The following is a 14,185-nucleotide window of genomic DNA, read 5'->3' as shown; positions in this document are numbered from 1 at the left end:
GAGTTTTTCAGAAAACTGATACGACACCAACAAATATGGAGTCTATTTCTGGCAAGCCAAGAATGGATGAGTCTTCCTTGTTAGAATCAGGGGACTCACCTATGGAGGAAGTTTCTTGTTTGGCAACTGCCGGTGGAAACCAATCATCAGCAGTTCCATCCAAGATACTGTCATACTCTCGCAAGATACCAGAGAATTTGACTTGCTTGCATCTTATGCCAGGTTCACCGTTAATGGATGACACTTCAGATGGTATGCAATCACCAGTACTATCATTAGAAGACCTCACTATTGAACAAGATTTCCAGATGGAAACAAATTATTTGGAAGAATCAGCAATAGTTCCAACAGCTGAAGTTAGTCCAGTGATAGTTCCAGCCAAGATCGAGCTACCACGAACTGCACTCGAGGTATTGAAACGTGATTCACAAAAGTTGGAAGAATTATCAACCAAGCCGGACCTATCACCAGTTACACCTGAACTTGACAAACTTGGCCCAGCTGAAGCAGATGAGGTATCAGCTAAATTGGAATTACCACCTACAACCTTGGAGACGCCTGAAGTTAATTCAGCCAAGCCAGAGGTGGTACCAATCAAAGCTGAACTGCCTCAAGTCACTCCTAACACTGAGAAATTTGACTTCGCAAAGCCAGAGAAGAAGAAGAAGAAGAGGAAAAATAATTGGCACTGTCGTCATTGTGGTTCTCGTAAGCATCCAGACCGACGCTGTCCTACTGTTGAATCAGAAGTACCAAAACCAGCGGTACGTCGGGCTGCTAGTTCAGAACCAGAACCACGAGAAAATAACCGTCCAAAGTTGGAAATTATGGAAACAGCACATGCACCAGTCAACTCAGCGCCAGAGTATGTTATGTCTGAAGTTATGCATGCAGGTCGTGGTCGTGGACGAGGTCGTCTGAGATTCAATACCTTTGAAAGTACTGCCTCACAACAATCAAGACCTGACAGTGTCTCCGCAGAGATCGAGTCGATTATGGGCTCCAACAGATTTATGAACACTCCTGGTCCAGATTCTCGTCCAACATCGAGAGAATTGGCCATAGGGACGGGTGTTAGTCAAGACAGTGGTACTCATTGTCCACCAACACCAAACCAAGACTTTCATCGAGATGGTTCATCTCCTTATCAAGGTCAACACTCCACCCAATTCATGGCATCAGGATATGCCATGGAGACACGTGTGGAAAGGGGAATTACACCTACTGGTCAGCCAGAATGGGTCTGTCGCCAGACCTGCATTGATTATGGTTGGGCAGGGCCTATTCCTGGATACGCAGGATCTGTACCTGGTTACTCAGGGGCAGCACCACCATTTTACGGTCCTGGATTTCCTTTGGAAGACCTGGACCACCATTTTCTAATCTTGGTCAACCTGGTTCAACACCTGGCTACTCAGGAACCGAATCACTTTGTAGTTGTATTAACCCAATGTGTAGCCAAAAACATTACTAGTATTATGTACAAGACTGTGGAAACTGGTTAAGGTTGATCCTTGCCAGAGCCATATTATAAAAGACTTGATTACATTTAGTTTGTTAACTAGTTGAATAAAGACTTTTATACTTTTCTAAAAATTTATTTTGTTATATTTCGTACCATGTCCACGTTGTTTTAGATTTGTTTCAGGAATTTCAGGAGCAAGAATCAACTGGACCTTCAACTTGACGAGAGATGAGGGAAGGACGTCGTCGTTCGTTGAAGGAGTCTGGGGAGGAGGCTGTAGTGATTCTCACTGCCTTAAACACGAAAAGACACCAAGCGGACGAATCCTCCAACCAACGACTCCGTTCTATTTATTATATATATATATTTTATTATGTAATATTTTCTTTTTGTATTATTATTATTATTTTGTAGTATATTCTCCCCCTTTTTATCAAGATAAAGAGAGGAGGGATAGCTTTGAGTGGGGACAGCTTGGTAGATCCAAGTTGCTCCAAAATATCTTGAGCTGAACTCTCTCTCTCTCGGCTGTGGGACGTGGTAAGATGCACACGCTTCGTAATCAGCTCTTGTTTTACGTATATTAGGGTACTCATGTGTCTAGCCGGAGACCCAGCAGACATGTGTATTTTTGTAGGTTAGTTTTTGGGGCGTTGGCCGTGTGAATCATGGGCAACGTCAAGCATACATTTTTCATTTGATAATTTAGTTTAGTTATTTTGATTAGAAACGCGGTCCCTTTTGTTAATTTAATTAATTATTAAATTCAAGGTCGTGATTAAGATTATGTATTACGTTTTGGATTATTGAGTTTACGTTTTGTATTTTGGATTTACGTTTAAGTTTTGGATAATAAATATTACGTTTTGGGTTTTTGAGTATAAAAAATAATAATGTGTTTTGTTGATTATTTAATTTGTGTATTAAATATTTTTCCTTGTGACTTTATCCGGCCCTTCTACCATAACCAGCACACTGGGTGATTCTAGCGTCCCTCTAGGCTAATTATTGATACGCTATTTGGTTATTTTGGTCTTTGTTTCGGTTGTTGGATTTTATTGACGTTATTTTGGTATTTTTGGTATGAATGTGTTATGCCTTTTTCGAGTTTTAGGGCGAATTGAAAACCTCATTGATTTTAGCTCATACCTTTTTCGAGTTTTAGGGTGAATTGAAAACTACACGATTTTAACACTAAAATAATAATAATTTACGTTTCTGGATATTGGTTTTGGTTAGTTTTTTATTTCATGATAAATTAATAAATAAACCAAATAAAATACTTGATAATTAGTCCGAGAAGGTAACATGCAAAAATGTCACGTTACAAATGTCACAAAATAAATGCAACAATAATTATTTTATTATTATGAAATGTAAAATATAATTGATACTAAAAAATTGAAAAAAAAATAAATAAATAAATATTCAAAAAATTTTATACATAAAATTAATTAAGACTTATATATTTAATCGAAAACTAAAAATGATTATAAATTATACCTTTTTATAATCAGTGAAAAATAGCAAATACAATCATGTAATCATTAAAATACAGACCAAATATAAAATTTTTTACTGATAAACTGGTTTGGAGAACGAAAATTATATTAATTTAATGAATTAATATATTAATTTATATTAAAAATAATTGTCATGATATTAGAAATTTTTTATACATTTGAGTAAAATAGATAAAATATACAAATTCTAATTATTTGACATTATTTAGCAGTGAAATAAATTAATAAAAATATAATTTTTCATTTTTTTCCTATTTAAAATTGAATATTATATTTTTTTCCAACTAGTAAAGTGTACTTTGATTAGTACTGGAGAATAAAATGATTTTTTTCAATGAAAAGTATTAAACATTCACTTCAAGGTATATTACGTGATTAAATGATAAACTAAATTTATTTCAGTAGAAAATTTTGTAATTGTTTACCATTTAAAAATTTTTATATATATGAATTCGAATATCTGAAATAAATGTAATAAAAACAAATAAATAATGTTACAGGATAACAATTGGACCAACATAAATCATCAAATGTTACATCAAGATGTTCATCAACCAGGAAAAAATACAATAGTAAATAAAATACAAAGATTTTTTTTTTTTTTTGATAATGTTTTTCAACAAATAACTCAATATATAATCCTACAAACAAAATAATTCATGTTATTATAAAGAAAAGAAAAATTTACTTCATCAATATTATACATGAATTATAAATAAAAAAAAAGAAAATTTTAAAAAGTGATAGTTTAAAAAATTTTAAATAAAAATTTATTAAATATTTACTCATATAGTTGAAAAATATCATCGTGGTACAAAAGTTTAAGTGAGACATTATAAAATAAATAAAAATATTAGAAAATTTAACAAAGGAATAAATTTTTAAAAAATTTTATACATAAATTTTATTGATAATAGCATATATAATATTGAGAATTGATTAATCAAGATAAATTTAATCGAAGAAAAAACAAAAAATTTAGAAACATGTTTAATATCAAATATTATTGTCATAACATTTTTCAAAGTATGTTTTTATGAACTATTTATATGTGGTACTGAAAAATATAAACTAAAAATTTTTTTTAATTTTTATACCTAACTTTAATTATTAATAATATATGTATAAAAAAAATTAATTAAAAAATGTTTTTTTTTTTTTTTTATCAACAGAATAAAGATATACCTATTGATGATCATCCAAATGCTGTTCAAATGGTACATCAAGCTGTTCATAAACCAGTTAATAATACAATGGTAAATATAAATCACCAATTTTTTTTTTTCTAATAATAATTTTTAACTTTAGCAAATAACTAAACCTATAATTGAATTGAAAAGTAACAATAAAATAAAGATGTAGTAATTTCAGCTAATTTGTTAATTAAAAATTATCTGTTTATTTTTATTTTTTTCTTTAAATCGATATCTAAGCATTTTTTATCATTGAATAATGAATTATAGTAAGAATTTTTTGTAATTTCACAAACAACATTAGTCAATTTATTATTATAATTAGTCAAATCAAACTTTCTTGATATTCTATAAAAAAAAAAGGACAAAAAAATTTAAAAAGCTAACTCTCAAATATAATATAATGATAATTTTTTTATATTGCTATTTTTAGTATCACATATATTTTTGAATTCTGAATTGTTATTTTTGCCTATCGTAATCATAAATACAAAATCTAATTTTCATTATTAATTTTTTTAATTTTTTGTTTGTAGATTAATACTCCATTCAATAATGATCATCAAAAAGCTGTTCAAATAATCCCGCAAGATGTTAATGAAGAAGTCAATTGTATTATGGTAAATATGGATAATAATTAAATGAAATAAATTTTTTTTTTAATTCTTAAAAAAAAAACCTAATTATTTTATTACTTAGAATAAGATAGTAATTGTTTATGATATATATAATGAAAGGAAAAAAAAAACAAAAAATTCATAATGTATCTTATTTTATATTAGCAAAAAAATACATCTTTTAATGATTATCAAAAAGCAGCTCGAATAATTTATCAAGGTATTGAAAAACCAGTGAATTATATAATGGTAAATATTATTTGTTGAATAAGTATTAAATTATATTGATACTATCAATAAATAAAGAATTTTTTAATAGTTCATTTATGAAAAAAATTATTAAAAAATTCTTCAAATAAAATTTTTTGTCGTTCAATTTTTAATAATAAAGATAATCATGGCTGTTAGTTATAAATTATTGAATAGTTAACAAAATCAAAATTTGGTTTCTTATAATATCAATATTAATAACTTTTTTTTTTTTTTTTTTGTTTTCAGCCAAAAACTACATCTATCAACAATCATGACCTTGCAAATCAAACAGTCAATGAAAATTTTCATCAACCAGTATGCTATGGTATGTAAATAAATAAATTTAAAATTTCTATTTTTTTTTATATTTAATATTTATTTTGTGATATTTTTTTATCAAAGTTACAAACTATTTTATTATCATAATGAAATCTCTTCAAAACATGACCGGATAATAGTTTTTTTTTTTCCTGTAAACCTATTAAAAAAGTATATTATGCAACTTATTCATAATAGAAGAAAAAAATAAAAAATAAATGATCTTTGATTTTATTATATTTATTGATAAATAATATTTTTTTTCAATTTATTGAAAAACTTAAATTAATGAAACAAAAATATGAAAAAAATATTTTTATAGTTTTTTGAATTATAGAATTATTTTTAATGAAACTTGTATTGTTTTTAAAAATATAGAAAATATCACAATAATAGAATTGAAATTATTTATTTTTAATAACAATGATTCTTACAGAAACCTAAACGTCAACATATTCATCATGTTGAAGAACAAGTCAATGAAATAATGGTAAATAAACATAGAATTTTTTTATCTCTTTTAATATCAAAAAAAATTTTCATATTGATTTATTAACAATTTAATTAATATTATTTACAATTAATTTTTCTATAATTTTTTAATTAACAGTTAAGTCAAAACTCGAAGCTGAATAAGTGGAAATTATCTAGAATATCTAGTATGTTTCCTCGTATCGAAAAGCTACCACAAACTAAAAGGATGGTAATATTTAAGTTTTTTTTTTTTTTAATTCAACAAACTAAATAAATCAAATTAAAAACTTTTTATTATTTATTAAAATATATTCAAATATAATGCTACAAAATAATAAATATTTAACAAATTGTCATTAAATAAAATATACAATAAAATTTCAAATAATAATTGAAATTTGATTTTATTTTATTTATAAATTGTTTTTCTTTCACTAACAATAATTTTGGAAATATTTCAATAAAAAGAAATCAAAAGTTTTTTAAAAATTGTTTCAAATATATCACTCTTGAATAAATAAAAAAAAACTTAAAATAAATTTTATAACACTTACTTTTTATTTGTTTCTGTCATTAGCAAAAATCTTTATGCACCGACAATCATCAACTCACTAATCAATCACTGAATCAAAATGTTCAAACAGAAGCTTATAATATGATGGTAAATATAATTTTTTGAATACTTATTGAACTACATTGATAATAATAATAAATACTCAATCAATAATATATTAAAATAGAATAAAATTGAAAATGAAGTTTTTAATAAAATTATTTGTTATTTAATTTTAACTAGTAAACATAATCAAAAAATTATATCAACAGCTATTAGAAAATACCATGAAAACCACTAAAATTGAATAGAATATATATTGAAAAATTTTTCAAAATAACTGTATTATGATATCTATTGAAAAATTATTTAAAATTATATACAAATAATCAAACTTGAATTATTGAAATATAATTTCTACAAGTATAAAATGAATAAAAAAAGGAAAAGACCAAATTTTTGTTTAGGTTTTCTATCAATATTTTTCAATATAATTCTATTTATAAAGTTTGTTTAATTTAAATTTTTAGAATTTTGAAAAACAATACAATTTTAAACATTTTTTAAATAAAAATTTCATTTATAATCGTGTGATGCAATTAGACTATACATAATATGAAAAAATTAAATTGAGACTATTTTTAATAGAATAAAAAAAAAATGAATAGAATTATAATAATAATTATGTTATATTTTGTTTTAAGCAAAAAAAAAATACTGACTAACGATGATCAACAATAGTTCAAGTGGTAGATCAAGATATTAATGAACCAATAAATAAAATAACAGTAAGTATAAAAATAAAAAAAATTAAATTTTAGTTTTCTAATTACTAGATAATATTTAGTATTTAAGATGAATTTTTTCTATGAAAGTTTTCTTTATTTTTTTTTTATTATAAATTATATGTAAACAAATTTTTAAAATAAAATTAATAATTATGGTATTTCCAATAGTAAAACATTTAAACTGACAAGTACTAAATAAAAGTACAATGACTAGAAGAATTTGAATAATTAAATTTTCTCAAGCAATTAACTAAAATATATTAAATATTTTTTTTTTTTTATTAGCCACATATTGGACCTATCAATGATCATCGAAATGCTGTTCAACAAGTACACCAGAATGATCATGAACCAATGATTAATATGATGGTAAATATAAAAATAAGAAAAAAAATTTTTGATTTTCTAATTTAATTTTTCTATTAAGAATGATTTTATTATGTTTCTAGTATTAAATAATATTATATAATTAACTACTAGATAATATTAAGTATTCTAGACAAATTTTTTCAATTACTACTTTTTTTACTTAAAATCTGAACCTAAACCTAAAAAATGAATTGACGCATAGAAGGACGTCGGAGTTAACTTGATGAAACTTAGAAAAGATAAGAAGCCCTGTGGTCTAGTGGTCAAGGCGTTTGCCCGGAAAGCAAAAGACCCGGGTTCGATTCCCGGCGGGGGAACTTCGTTATTTTTTCTAAGTTTCTGGTTTTTTTCAAAAAAATGAATTGACGCATAGAAGGACGTCGGAGTTAACTTGATGAAACTTAGAAAAGATAAGAAGCCCTGTGGTCTAGTGGTCAAGGCGTTTGCCCGGAAAGCAAAAGACCCGGGTTTGATTCCCGGCGGGGGAACTTCGTTATTTTTTCTAAGTTTCTGGTTTTTTTCAAAATCAGCTCTTGTTTTACGTATATTAGGGTACTCATGTGTCTAGCTGGAGACCCAGCAGACATGTGTATTTTTGTAGGTTAGTTTTTGGGGCGTTGGCCGTGTGAATCATGGGCAACGTCAACATTATTTGATTTGATATTTAGTTATTTTGATTAGAAACGCGGTCCCTTAATTAATTATTAAATTCAAGGTCGTGATTAAGATTATGTATTACGTTTTGGATTATTGAGTTTACGTTTTGTATTTTGGATTTACGTTTAAGTTTTGGATAATAAATATTACGTTTTGGGTTTTGAGTATAAAAATAATAATGTGTTTTGTTGATTATTTAATTTGTGTATTAAATATTTTTCCTTGTGACTTTATCCGGCCCTTCTACCATAACCAGCACACTGAGTGATTCTAGCGTCCCTCTAGGCTAATTATTGATACGCTATTTGGTTTTTTTGGTCTTTGTTTCAGTTGTTGGATTTATTGACGTTATTTTGGTATTTTTGGTATGAAAGTGTTATGCCCTTTTCGAGTTTTAAGGCGAATTGAAAACCTCACGATTTTATCTCATGCCTTTTTCGAGTTTTAGGGCGAATTGAAAACCTCATTGATTTTAGCTCATACCTTTTTCGAGTTTTAGGGTGAATTGAAAACTACACGATTTTAACACTATAATAATAATAATTTACGTTTCTGGATATTGGTTTTGGTTAGTTTTGGTGTTTCGTAATAAATTAATAAATAAACCAAATAAAATACTTGATATTTGGTCCGAGAAGGTAACATGCAAAAATGTCACGTTACAAATGGCGCCCAAACAGGGACTCGTTATCAAGAAAAAATTTTAAAATCAAGTTTTAATAGTTAACAACTCCGTTATTTATAAATTATTAATTATTAGGCGCGATATTGATGGGTATTTTCACGCATATTTATTGACAACCCGTTTAATCATTTATTTAATTTTGGAAAACGCGATATTAACTTATACTTGTTTGTCTAACAACCCATTGTCTGTAATTTTATTATCTAATGGGTGCGATATTAATAGGTATTTTCGCGCAATTTTTTGACAACTCCGCTTAGTTACGTGGTTAATTACAGACAACGCGATATTACTCAAATAGTATTTTTAATTAAGCAAAATCAATATATAAAAATCTGAAAAAATAATTCTGAGATCATCGAAAAGTTACATTAAATGTTCAAGTGCTCGTTTGGTTGTCAGCAATACTGTGTAGTCGTCGCTAATGACTTAACGCATACAAGTTCGTATGTGTGTGTGTGTAGAGACGCCGAGAGATCCGCTGCCGGGTGTACAACCGGTTAGCCTCACTTTACTTCGAGCGTTCTATGCTGCTACACCGTCATACTGTTTTTGACAGCTGCCGTTGCATCATTATTAAAACTGCGTTTTAAAGTGTTTAATTGAATAATTAATGTATGAAAGATCAGTGCATTTAGTTTATTGAGGGTTATATATTGTTGAGCTACAAAGAAAAGAAGGTAATTGGATTTATTTGATTACCGGTTTTGTGCGACTTTGTGGTTACTCACGAAGTCCACGTATAAAATAATATACCTGGTGACAGTCGTCGCTGTGGGTCTTATTATATTATTTTATTAATAATAAAATTAAAATCTTTATTGGTCCTAACATAAATTAATTAGTTTGTGTAATATTAAAATAAAAGACCTTGTGGATTCTCACGAGGCCGAGTAAAATAAAAATCAACCTGGTGACTCTTCGCCGTGGGTTTATTTTACTTGAGTGTGTTTATAAAATATTAGAATAAAAATTAATATTGTGTGTGTTGTGAAATAATTGTCTAATAATTAATAAACTCTTTGTTAGTAAGGTCGAAGAAAAATCATCGGGCCTTTGTCTGTCAGAAGCCCTTTGTCGGGCGTGCCCTCTCTCTCTTTGTTTTTCTCTCACTATATCACGCGTCTGTCTCAAAATCAGGTGACACTCAGGCTCTCCTTTGTGTTACTTGTCGGGATCCGATTGCGTCATCTTGCTTTGTCTAAATAGTTGGATAGCAACAGTGCTAATCGTTATTCTCTGTTGAACTAATTCATATTGTTTAAATAAAATAATTTAAATTGTTATCGTTTAAATAATATACCAAATTCGCCATTGAGTAAAATAAGTGTAGATCATTTATATACCATAAAATTAAATTGTTAAAAACAATTTAGACTGCCTATTTATTGTAGAGTCATTTGATCACCGGGCTTTCAATCGAAAGGTAAATTAATTGTTGAATCAGTTAATGTAGTAGTTAAATTGTCTAGATAAAATAGATTGTTGGTCCCTGGCTGACTCAGGGATAAACAGACCATTTTACTTATTTAAATAATTTAGTTTTAGATCGTGTTAATCGGAATAAAGTATTTAAAGTCACTGGTCAATCAGAGACTAAAATAAACTAATTAATTCGTTTATACTATCGTATCTTCATTGTGTATTAATTGAGAAAGATTGATTAATGTTCTTGGTACTCAGGAATAAGATTGATTATTCAATTTATTTGGATAATTTAGTCAGATGAATTGATTATTGTCTTGGCGTACTCAAGATTATTAAACTAATCAATTTATCGATACTACTCTCGGATTAACTGAATCGATTATTATTCTTGGCACTCAGGAATAAAATCAATCCACCAATTTATTTGGATAATCAACTAGTTGTTTGTCTTGACTAACCCAAGACTGATAAATCTGTATCAATGTATTGAAATAATTTGTTAGTTCTTGAATAGATAAATTGATCTTTGTTCCTGGCCAACCTCAGGAATAAAAGTAAGCAATCAAATAAATTGAATAAGTTGGTCTCTACGGTATTGCCAGTCAAATAGATTATTTGTTGTTCTTGGCTAAACTCGAGAATAATAAATGATTTAATCCATCGTGGTACCCTCGGTTAGATAAAATAATTGTTGTCTTGGCTGTATTCAAGACTAATTAATTGAATAGACTCTTGGTTTGAATAGATTATCTGTTGTTCTTGGTCACACTCAGGAATTATCAATTAGTCAATCCATTTAAACAGAATAATCAAGTAGTGTTCTTGACTGAACTCAGGAACAATATTGTCGTTTTGGTTGATCCAGAATAAAAATACGAAATTGTTTAAACAGCAATCGTACGTTGCTTTGTACAGATTAAGGCATAAATCGTCCGGTTGGTTCATTGTTTCGGGTTATCTCAGTAAAATAACTTGTTGATATTAAATACCAGTTGAGGAATCCGCGATTCTAGCCAAGCCGTGTTGACAGCTTCTAAACTACCTTTTGTAAATTGATCCACTTGTTCTTGTGTGATCAGTCAACATGTCGGATAGTACAGTAGTTGCTAAAAGGCGAGATAGGCCACCGTGCAACCCCCCACCATCAGTAAATGTGACTAGTTCTACTACCGAGTTAAACGGAAATCCAGCAGCTGAGTCTTTGGTTAGTAATGATGCTCCAGTGGTTACTCTAACACAGGCATCACCAGAGGATCAAGCAGCTGGTGGTTCTAGTCGTCCCCCATCTCAACCAGGTTCTTTTCTTTCTTCTCTGGGAAGTATAGGAGATTTATTTAGTGATGATATTGACACCAGGGATAAGAATAATTCTGTAGATCCTCCTCAGTTTTTTGACCAACGTATCACTACACCAACAAGTCAACTTCCATTATCAATGCCCCGCGTTGAAAATTTGTCACTTGGACCTTCAGGTGGCAGATCTAATCCACCCCTGGCTAAAAAATCCACCAAGAATATCAAAATTACAAAAGAAAAACCACCAGTAAATATTTTGCCGCGTTTTGATGATTTATTGCGAGACTATGAAGGTCCAGTCCTTCGTAGTAGGGTCAACTCAAGTATACCTTCGTGTGGTGATCTACCAAGTCGTCAGGTTGATCCTGATGATCATTTAGATCGTCACGAACCACCGCGTCAGCAAAAGACCAAAACACAGGTAGATAACCACCAGGTTATAGGTGACAACTCTAATCATCTCCCTGAGGCAACACCAAATGTTCCAAGACGTCAGGTTGATCCTAAAGACGACTTGGAATACATGGAACCTCTTCGTCATCAAAAGAACAGAATTTTGTTGGGTAACCAAGGAGATTCTGTAGCATTTTCACGTTGTCTCCCAAAGACACAATCATATGTTCCAAGACGTCAGGAATACCCTGAATACGAATTGAAATATTTGGAACCACCACGTCATCAAAGAACCAGAATTTTATTGTATGATCAACGTGATTCTGATGTATATGCTCGTCACCAACCACCAGAGCGTCAACAGGTTAGCTCAGGTCGTCCAGGTAATCCTGATTACGACCTGAATACCGAGATGCTTCACGTTGCCACGTAATCAGTCCATCATTGGAAGACCTTCGAATTTCAGAACCACAGACCCGTCGTCAGAACCGAATGCTGAGGATTCTCCTGGATTTCCACCTCCAATTTACTGGTAAATCAGGACAAGATGTGGAACAGTTTCTGTTTAGAATTGACCAAACGAAAGAAGTCACGGGTGCCTCCGACCAAGAAGTCCTCACCTCTTTCTTTTTGTCTTCGTGGCCCTGCTTTGACATGGTTCATGACACATCTCGAAGAGTTACATAGTTGGGAAGCTGTTCGAGAAGCTTTTCGGGATAGCTTTGCAGACCCTGACTACCAACGTGCTCTGAGAGAAGAAATCGATAAACGGACTCAAGGTTCTAGCGAATCTATTCGAAGTTACATTTCGTGCATGCGAGGTTTGTTCCAACGTACCAATCCACTTTGGCCAGAAAGCGAGCGTGTTATCTATACGATTCGGAACTTGTTGCCCTCGTTTCAACGTTTAATTTCTGCTCGTACTTGCCCAACAATGAAAGCTGTGGAGGCTGAGGCAATACGACAGGAAAGGATCACACAGATTGCTCAGACCCGTCGTCCGCCTCCGAGACCAGAACTTTCATTGTGTCCAGGTTTTGCTTGCCCTACATCGCGCACTGGTACTTTTGCTCATCCTCGTCCATCAAGCACAAGTGAGGTGTGTGCCTTGTTCGAAGATGATCTCTATGAGAGCAACTGTAACCACAGATTCGAGGAAGATCTTAAACTCTACTCACTTCATCACGAAATTGATCGTAACTATGATTGCGTGAAATCATCAAAAGTAACAACAAAGATGGAATAGTCTACTCAGTATCCACCACCAAGGTCTCCAGTACCATTGCCTCGTAATGCTGTTCGTAATTCACCTCCAGTTCCAGGCTTTGATTCTCAGCTTGAACGCCCTGGTAGATCCGGCGGTTATGGGATAGAATGCTGGAACTGTGATTCTCGTGGTCATATTCACCGCGATTGTCAAGAGCCACGTCGTCGGTTTTGTTACCGCTGTAGAAGATCTGGCGTAACATTAGCTTCTTGTCCATTTTGTAATTCGGGAAACGACAGTTGAGTCTCACGGACCTGGTGCCTGAGCCTCAGTTGGTAGAATTAACCCCGACAAAATTGACCACTAAAGTATCCCGGAGTTCTGTGTTGGATCACAGAGTCTTAACTCCGAGAGAAATACTTTTGACATATATTAAACATTCTTGATAGCATGGCTACTCAACTATCAAGACCTGTACCTCGATTTCCTACCTTTGGTTAATCGAATTCGGTACCTGGATGCTCAGGAACCGAACCACGATGAAACTGCGTTGATCCAACTTGTCCGCATTTCATATATTATTCAAGAGAATGTGAAGCTGGTCGAGGTTGATCCTTACCAGAATTATATTGATGAAGATTTTCATATTCTTTCTCTGGAAATTCATTTCGTTATATTTCGTACCATGTCCTAGTTATTTTAGATTTGTTTCAGGAATTCAGAGCAAGAATCAACTGAACTTCAATTTCGACAAGAGATGAGAGAAGGACGTCGTCGTTCGTTGAAGGAGTTGGAGAGGAGGCTGTAGTGATTCTCACTGCCTTATACACGGAAAAGACACCAAGCGGACGAATCCTCCTACAACCAACGACTCCGTTTCATTTTATTATATATATATATTTTAGTATTTAATATTTCTTTTTATTATTATTATTATTTTGTAGTATATTCTCCCCTTTTATCAAGA

At 30.8% G+C, this 14,185-nt stretch overlaps 1 long non-coding RNA gene across 1 annotated transcript; it reads left to right on the top strand.

The window, feature by feature from the left end:
• Positions 1–4,159: 4,159 nt before the first annotated feature.
• LOC122849255 lies at positions 4,160–5,368 on the top strand. The gene is made up of 3 exons (XR_006373551.1): positions 4,160–4,244; positions 4,718–4,801; positions 5,297–5,368. It is a non-coding gene; the product is annotated as an uncharacterized LOC122849255 (long non-coding RNA).
• Positions 5,369–14,185: the final 8,817 nt, after the last annotated feature.

The sequence above is a fragment of the Aphidius gifuensis genome, linkage group LG2, assembly GCF_014905175.1.
Source record: "Aphidius gifuensis isolate YNYX2018 linkage group LG2, ASM1490517v1, whole genome shotgun sequence".
Classification (NCBI taxonomy): domain Eukaryota; kingdom Metazoa; phylum Arthropoda; class Insecta; order Hymenoptera; family Braconidae; genus Aphidius; species Aphidius gifuensis.
The sequence above is the reverse complement of the archived record's forward strand: the minus strand, read 5'-3'. Positions and strand labels throughout refer to the sequence as shown.